At 34.8% G+C, this 9,192-nt stretch overlaps 1 pseudogene; it reads left to right on the forward strand.

The window, feature by feature from the left end:
• The first annotated feature begins 4,583 nt into the window (after window positions 1-4,583).
• LOC110437869 (counting factor associated protein D-like) lies at window positions 4,584-8,985 on the forward strand (annotated as a pseudogene).
• Window positions 8,986-9,192: the final 207 nt, after the last annotated feature.

Consider the following 9,192-nt stretch of genomic DNA (forward strand, 5'->3'; position numbering starts at 1 on the left):
GGAAAACATCCATAAAAATTCCCGGCCTGCAGCTTTTTGGTACAGTCTGTAACACCCCCTGGTCGCCATTTTTGAGATAGTATCTGATCACAGCCGGTGCATACTACAGTTGATTACCCGGCTCTCAGCTGTGTTATTCAGACAGTGGTCAGCACTTTCGCCTCACAGCAAGAAGGTCGCTGGTTCGAGTCTCGGCTGGGCCAGTCGAAGTTTACATGTTTTCCCCATGTTGGTGTGGATTTCCTCCGGGTGCACCGGTTTCCCACATAGTCCAAAAGCATGTTCTAGGAGAACTGAAAAAGCTAAATTGGCCATAGTGTATGAGTGCGCGTGTGTATGAGTGTTTCCCAGTACTGGATTGCGGCTGGAAGGGCATCCGCTGCTTAAAACAAATACTGGAATAGTTGATGGTTCATTCCACTGCGGCGACCCCTAATGAATAAGTGACTAAGCTGAAGGAAAATGAATAAATGAATGAATCATTTGAGACAACTTAATTGTTTTTAGTCCACTTCAATTTGTTAAGTTGACTTAATGGTTTGTGTTTGGACAACATGAATGAATTGTATGTAACCCTGCATTTCTTACAGCATACGCTTTACACTCTATTAATAACAACAACAGTTGCATAAACAAGTAAATGGATTAAGTCAATTTCCATAATGCCACACAAACACCATCATCATCAAGCGAGATTATTGTCAGGTTATTTAATCATCAAACTGCAGGTGTCTGCAGTCGCCTGTGAGGAACGAAAGCCGCTCTTTCCACTTCGTTATTTCTTTGTCGTCTAAATACCAAAGTGCAGCTTCAGAGCAGCCTTTGGATGAGTATTGAGTGTGTGAGGCTGTTATATAACATCTGTGAGTGTTGCACATGCTTTAATAATGCATCAGACTTCACTGCCGGTCTGAGCAGAGGAGCCTCTTCATTTCCTCTTCCTCTCCTTCTGTCCTTCTGGCTTACAGTTGCTTCCTATAATCCTAAAAGGCTTGTGATGCCAAATTGACACTGCACAGGTGGCGCAGAACTGGCAATTATAGCCTTATATTAATTATTTTAAGGGATACTTTAACCAGAAATGATAATTCTGTAATTTACACATCCACCACCTTTATGAGTTTCTTTCTTCTGTTGAACACAAAAGAAGATATTTTTAAGAATGTTGAAAATCGGTCACCTCATATGACAAACAAATTGAAGTTTTCAGCATTCTTCAAATTATCTTCTTTAGTGTTCAACAGAAGAAAGAAACTCAAACAGGTTTTTTTTAGGTAAACTATCCCTTTAATGCTGCTCGGAGGTGACATGAATGCATTATAGCATTAGACCACAGGTAGGCTTAATTCAGATGTAAAGAAGTCTTGAAGTACAATTTACTCACACTCAAGTGGTTCCAAACCTATTTGAGTTTTCTTTTTCTGTTGAACACAAAAGAAGATATTTTGAAACATGTTGAAATTGTGTAAACGTCAACTTCCATAGTGATAACAAATAGGCTACTGTAAAGGTCAATGGTTACAGGTTTTCAGCATGGTTCAAAATATCTTCTTGTCTTGGACTGCTCTTAAATCAGGGGTGTCAAACTCAATTCCTGGAGGGCCGAAGCCCTGCACAGTTTAGTTCCAACCCTGATCCAACACACTTACCTGTAGGTTTCAAACAAGCCTGAAGGACTCAGTTAGTTTGATCAGGTGTGTTTAATTAGGGTTGGAACTAAACTGTGCAGAGCTGCGGCCCTTATGGAACTGAGTTTGACACCTTTGGGTTAAATGGTCAGATTTTGATTAAAAAGTAACCAAAACATTTTTTTTTCAGTTAATTAATTTACAGGTGTTTATTGTTCACTTTGAAGCTAACAATGTGTGCTAGCAAAATAAACAGTACAATTTTATTTCATGCAGACGTAATAATAATAATAATAATAATAATAATAATAACAATAGCAACAACAACAACAACAACAATAATAATAATAATAATAATAATAATAAAGCAAAAAGTGAACTAGGACAAATTATTAATTTAATTTCTTCTGTAATTATTTTTAAACAACAAAAGCCAATTTAAATTTTTTTTATTCATGAATGAAAATACACAAACAGAATAAGGAGATCAATACAAAACAAGAAAAATACAAGTTTTATTAACCACATAGAGACTTTACATTTCTTAACAAGAATAAAATAAGAAAAAAAGAAAGCAATGGAGAAGAGAAAGAAAAAACAAAAAACAGAGGAGAGGGTACATAATTATTAAATTACATACAAATATATTACGCACAATTTCCAATTTTAGTTATTAACAAGAGTTATTAATGCACTTTTTCTACAGGAAATGCATATATACAAACATTTTATGTAAAAATGTTAAAGGAGGAGCATATATTAATTGTTTTAATATATTTAATGTTAAAATGAAATATTAAAAATATTTGTTTTAATATTTAATTGCTTTTCTATTTTGAGACTTTTATATACATTTGAATCTCTTTTTCTAACACCATGAAGAGAGGTTTGCTTTTGGAAAACTTGGATTTAGGCCATGTATGTGAAATTTACATAATAATAAAATAAAATTTATAATAAAACCAGCATCTTTTAAAGAGCGATCCTTAACATAAAATCCCCAAATCACATGTTTATAAGATAAGGAAAAGGATTTTAAAATATTATGAGCAATAAAAGCTTCAACCAAAAGCTTCAAAAGCTTTATCTAAAAAAGTCGAGTGTATTGGCAAGACCAAAATAAATGTGAAATAGTTTCATTAAAGCTTTCAGAAAAACAGCATTCTAACTGAACATCAATTTTAAATTTTTGTAGAAATAATTTTGTGGGATAAACTCTATGAAGTAATTTAAATTATATTTCTTAGTCTTATTTGTAATAAAAAAAATTGAGGTAATGACCATACTTAAGTCCAGTTTATATTATCAGAGATATTGTTCCAGTAAAAAATAACATGCTGTATAGACATATTTTCTTTTAAGATTAAATATCTAATTTTGTGATTATTAGGCTTAAATCCAGAGAAACAGAAAAACCCAACCGAGGTTTGTTCAGCCAAAAGCCACTTTCTCGACAAATTACCGTTCAGGAAGTGACATCATAGATTGGAGGCAACGTAACCACAACGGTGAGTATATTTACCAACGGATTTACTGAATTTCTCGATGTTTTAAAGTTTGTCTTGATTTTTCTGGTCTAATTGAGTCATATATCGTGATTAATACAGTTAAAGTGATCGGTATGCTTACTTTTCAAGAGATAATCAGTCAAAATGAACTTCAGGTTTAGTCTTGTACTCCTGTAAGGCCAGCAGCCAAGTCAAAATGAACGGTTATTCTAGCCAATGTATTTCGGTAGTCGTTCATACACTGCGTATTACGGTAGAGTGCCAAAGAGCTGAACTGAACACAAATACTGTTGGCATTTTGTCATGATACATCTGCGTCTCTCACTGACTGATGATAAATGCCAAGCGGAAGCCAATATCAACTCTTTAAATGCTAAATATGATATTTTAAAGCTCGATAGCTCAAGAGGACAATGATTTATAATCACGAAATCAACTATAAAATGTTCATAGATTGCTCAGATACAATGCAGACCTTTTAAATGTTTTATATTTATGACAATAATCTGTAGGGTCAAAAATGCTTTTTTATGTTCATAACCGAATATCATCAACTGAATATCATATTTTAAAGCTTGATAACTTTACAGGACAATGACTTACAATCACAAAATCAGCTGTAAAGTGTCCATGTAGTTCTCAAATATAATGCACACCTTTTACATCTTTGATATACAGTTGAAATCAGAATTATTAGCCCCCCTAAATTATTAGCCCCTGTTTATTTTTTCCCCAATTTCTGTTTAACAGAGATTTTTTCAACACATTTCTAAACATAATAGTTTTAATAACCCATCTCTAATAACTGATTTATTTTATCTTTGCCATGATGACAGTATTTAATATTTGACTACATATTTTTTAAGACACTTCTATACAGCTTAAAGTGACATTTAAAAGTTTAACTAGGCAGGTTAGTGTAATTAGGCAAGTTATTGTATAATGATAGTTTGTTCTGTAGACTATGGAATAAAAACATTGCTTAAAGGGGCTAATAATTTTGACCTTAAAATGATGTATAAAAAAAACTGCCTTTATTCTAGCCGAAATAAAACAAATAAGAGTTTACAAAACAAATCAGACATACTGTGAAAATTTCCCTGCTCTGTTAAACATCTTTTAGGAAATATTAAAAAAAGAAGAAAAAAAGTCAAAGGGGCTAATAATTCTGACTTCAACTATGACAAAACTGTATATCTTGAGGTTAAAAATTTTATTATTTTCATAACTAAATAACCACAAATTCTAATAAACATATTTTAAACCTCAATAGCTTTTTAAAAAAATAACATTGTTAAGCTCAGAATTTCAGTTCATTGTAATAAATCTACATGAACACTTTAAAGTTGGTTTTGTGATTGTAAATGGTTCTCCTACGAGGTTAAAATGATATGATGCATGCCATAAAATACAGAAACCACCATAAATGGTGCAGACCACAATAGATATGTGTCGAGAAACCTCAAAAACCGACAAATCCAGCTACATCCTTAGTCATCAGTACTGAAGGAGATCTTAGCTGCTGACTCTAAACAGAAACCAGTTGAATTCACTTTAGGATGTGAGCAATTTCAGCATTATGGATGTGACATTTGCAGTAAAACCTTAACATAAATTCACAGAGGAAGTACAGTATATGTTAACATTATATTGAAACGTCTATTTATGTTTTTCAAAACAACTAAACTCAGAGTTATGGAATCAGAAAATTTAATAATCTATACATTTTTGATATGTTAAATGCGGAAAACAAACATGTGTTAGGGATGTGACCAAAAGTCTGCGAGTTTGCTGTATATAACATAATATGTAGAAATTCTGTGAATTAAACTGCACAAGCCAGAAAAATAATGCTAAGCAAAAGGATAAGAGTCGGCTCACTATAGAACAAACATGATTGATTTTATTTTATTTAACATTTTTGCATTTATGAGGAAAAATATCCATTATGTATGTGAGACCTCTCTGTTACGATCGTGACAGATGTGAAATTGCCACTTGTGTGACTTTGATAAATCATATATAATAGTTTGAAAGCCTTGACGGACTCATTTGAGTATTTTTGAAGTACTGTCAAATATTTGTTTTGCACAAAAAAAGTAGAAACGGTTTCACTAAAACTACATTTTTTTCATGGCAAGGTTGACATTTACACGGAATTGCTCTTATTCCAACCCACTTGCATTGTGGTCAGTGGGTGTCAAAGAAAGGTAAACAAAAGGTAATCAAAGATCGTGAAAAAATGATTTGATAACTATTGATCTGTGCCTTTTCAGCCTAAATCCAGATGGACACTTGTGTTACGTAAAATAAAAAGCTTTCATTAATTTTAAATTTCTGGTTACTGTAGACTACACAATGTGGATTCAGCTGGGTTCGTGGTTTTGGTGTGTGCTGCAGGTAAAGGGCTGAATATGTCAAAACTAAATAATGACTGTTAGTCTTGTTATTTAAAAGCAAGAGTCATGTGTTTAGCACAAAACATCATGCAAGTATGCAATATTATGTTTGTTTTTTGTCTTAGTTAAAGCAGTGTTAATTAATTGAGTATAAACTCTCTGTTTTCTAGATGACACACCAGTTTTTTGCACAGCAGTTCCTGATTTTGGAAAGATGTATCATGTCAAAGGTATATTTCTGCCTCTTTACATAGATCACTCCAGTACAGTTCACTTCTTTTTCAGTGTTTTACGAGTATCTCTTTTATACATGTGTGCTGTCTTTGCCTCATTCTGAGATAGAGGAGCCGTTTGAAGCTTGGTACTATCTTGATGGGAACAGAAGTCACATTGACTATCCTAATAGCACAGTGCGCACCTTTCAGATTGGAATGACTTGGATTTTGGTGCCATTTACAAGATCACACCAGTCCTTCCTCCCTGTGATATTAAGTGTTTCGAGCTTAAAGGAACTAAAGACGATCCAATAGAGCCGCAGGAAGCAATCCCTGATGCGCAGAGCTTTGAAGTGTGTAGTACTTCAAATTTCTTTTTCTTTTTAAAGTAATTTGTATGCAATGCTCTTTAATATGAAGGCCCACACCGAATTATTTAATCATTTTATTTAATTGTGTAAAATAAAATATATATTTATATTATATAAATATAAATTTCACTAACCTTAATGGATATTTTTGTAAGTGTTTAGATGATTTATCTACAAAACAATTTGTAAAGTAATATTTTTATGTCATTTAGTACAATGGTTCCCAACCTTTTTTTTTGCCTGAGACCCACTTTTCCCCTGGAAACTATTATAAGCCCCCTCCCCACATTTAATGATATCACCGCTAATATACGTTTGACGTAAGGATGACAAAAAAATTTAGTTTTCATACACACTGTATGTTTATTGCTATATCTAGATATGTTCATGCACAAATAATAGCCTAAAGTAAAATATAAAAACAGAACATTAGTATTATTTGTAATATTTGTAATTATTGTAACTAAAAAACGTAAACCTTTGGAGGTTTGACATTAACTAACCATGATTTCCCAATCATATGATTCCCCATTTACTATAAATAACCAGTTTTCAGTCCACATTTGTCTTCGTATGAAAGAAACCCTCCTTTTCCTCCGCCTTCTCCTTCTTTTCATAGATCAGGCGGCACGGCGGCCCAGTGATTAGCACTGTTGCCCCAGAGCAAGAACACTGCCAGCCCTGGTCCTCGCCAGGCTGGTGAGTGTTTCTGTGCAGAGTTTGTATATTCTCCCCATGTCCTCGTGGGTTTCATCCATGTCCTGCAAAGTTTAGTTCCAACCCCAATTAGACACACCTGGACTAACTAATCAAGCTCTTACTCAGCATACTAGAAACATCCATGCAGGTGTGTTGAAGAAAATTGGAGCTAAAATCTGCAGGACGCCGGCCCTCCAGGACCAAGTTTGGACACCCCTGGATTAAGCAATTCAGGCACTCGTCTAACTCCCTTCCTCCTCAAGTGTTTCCTTAGCTACTGCAGCCAGGGAGTTTGAGATCAACCTAAGCTCAAGCTCCCCTCTTGCTCTTTGAATGGGAGGGAGCCCTGGGCTTGAGGATCCCTTGAGCTCAGGGCTCTCTCCCGGGTTTGCATGCCAAACAAGCTCATATTAAATCATCAGCTAAGTGTGAACTCTTGAAAGGTAAATTAAGATGTCAGGGGTTTCTCATCTTGGTCCTGGAGGGTCGGTGTACTGCAGATTTTTGCTACAACCCCAATCAGACACACCTGGACTAACTAATCAAGCTCTTACTAGGCTTTCTAGAAACATCCCTACAGGTGTGTTAAAGCAAGTCGGAGCTAACATCTTTAGGACATCGGACCTACAGGACAGAGTTTGAGAATGCCTGGTGTAGGTTATACAGTGGGTTGTTAATTGTAGAGATCCTCTAATTAAAAATAAGAAAAAACCCTGAAAGTTCTGAAAGAGCCTCAGCCAGATCACAAAAACAAACAGAAAAGTAACTCAAATGTAACGTAACGCATTACTTACCAAAACAAATAACCACGTAGCACTAGCTACTTTTTTGTGGAGTACATAATGTCATGCATTACTTTCAAAAGTAACTTTCCACAACACTGTTTCTAGTTGATTTTGCATTCTAAACACTTAATGAAAGCTATGTTTGTTTTTTCATGTTCAACTTTTAGCTCCTAAACTCTTCAAACCATTCAGAATAAATTACATTTTTTTTAATGAAATATGGGCAGAAATAGTAAAAAAAGAGGCTGTCTGAACCCGTTTTGTTATAGACAATAGGACGAATTTAAATAAAGAATAAACTGAATGATCTGCAAATGTGTATAAAATCTTTGTCTGTTTTGCAGTTTGAGAAAATGGAGGATTGCAAAGGCGTTCAGTGTGAGGTCTGGAAAAAAAGTCACAGAGGCTGGCCATAAGAAGAACACATACCGTCTTGTGGGTCACACGTGGAGAGGCAGCTTATTCTCCAGCTACACCACACCACTTTGAGATGGAGGGCTTCAACTCTCTTGTGGGATCCCACAATGACAAATACAGCATTGAGTACAGTGAATTCTGCACACAATCTGAGCCTGATGTTTTCACTCCACCTGCAGGTAACATGGAGAAAACACACACTCAGAGAAATGCTTTTGTCTGCCTCTGTTTACAGATCATTTTGTTAAATGTTGACTAAGGTGTTGTGTGTTTAGGATTTACCTGTGAAGAGTTTCCTGAGCCTCCTGAGGAGCGACAAATATTAGCCAATCCCTTTCAAGACTATGTCAACACCCACCCTGTTATCCACGCCCACCGGATGTTTGGCCCCTTTAAGGAGAAGTTTAATCGACAGTATGAAAGTGAGGAGCACGAGGAATGCGAGAACCTCTTTCTGCATACTTTCAGGTGATGAATAACAGCTAACATCACATTGAAGAAAAATAGAAATATCTGAACTTGTCTGATTTTATTATGTTTTTTTCCTTCCTCTTCAGTTTTGTGCACTCCAACAACAGAGCCGGTCTTACATATAGTGTTGGTATCAATCACTTCGCAGACAAGAAAAAGGAAGAGTTGGCCAGGATGACAGGAGGTTTACTTCCGAAAAAGAAAAAGGAGGATGCAAAATAGTCCACAGAATAGTACAACTGACAAAATAGTGGCAAACAAATAATTACAGTTTAATGAATGTCTCAGTCAACAGACCTACACAGTTATCTGATGAGAATTGTGGTAATTTAATCTTTTCTAACCATATAACTTGATTAAATTGATTCTGTATCTCCAAGCTTATTTGGCAAACAAATATGATTTTCAAACCCAACTGTACATCAATTATGATTAAACTATAAATGAAAACCACATGTTTTTTCCCAATAAAACAAATACTTTTCTTGCTCATTTTTGTCACCTTTTTTCATTTTTTCAGTGTCATTTAATGTTTCAAAAATAATTTCCTAAATCTCATTTCCCTACATTTCACTGATGAGAAATTAAACCTGTTTCGATTTCTGCTGCAACATTTAGATGGTCGGGTCAAAATTTGGTGTCAACAACATGAAAGCATGGATCCATCCTGCCTTGTATCAGCGCTTCAGGCTGGTGGTG

The sequence above is a fragment of the Danio rerio genome, chromosome 13 (genome assembly GCF_049306965.1).
Source record: "Danio rerio strain Tuebingen ecotype United States chromosome 13, GRCz12tu, whole genome shotgun sequence".
In the NCBI taxonomy this organism is placed as follows: Eukaryota; Metazoa; Chordata; class Actinopteri; order Cypriniformes; family Danionidae; genus Danio; species Danio rerio.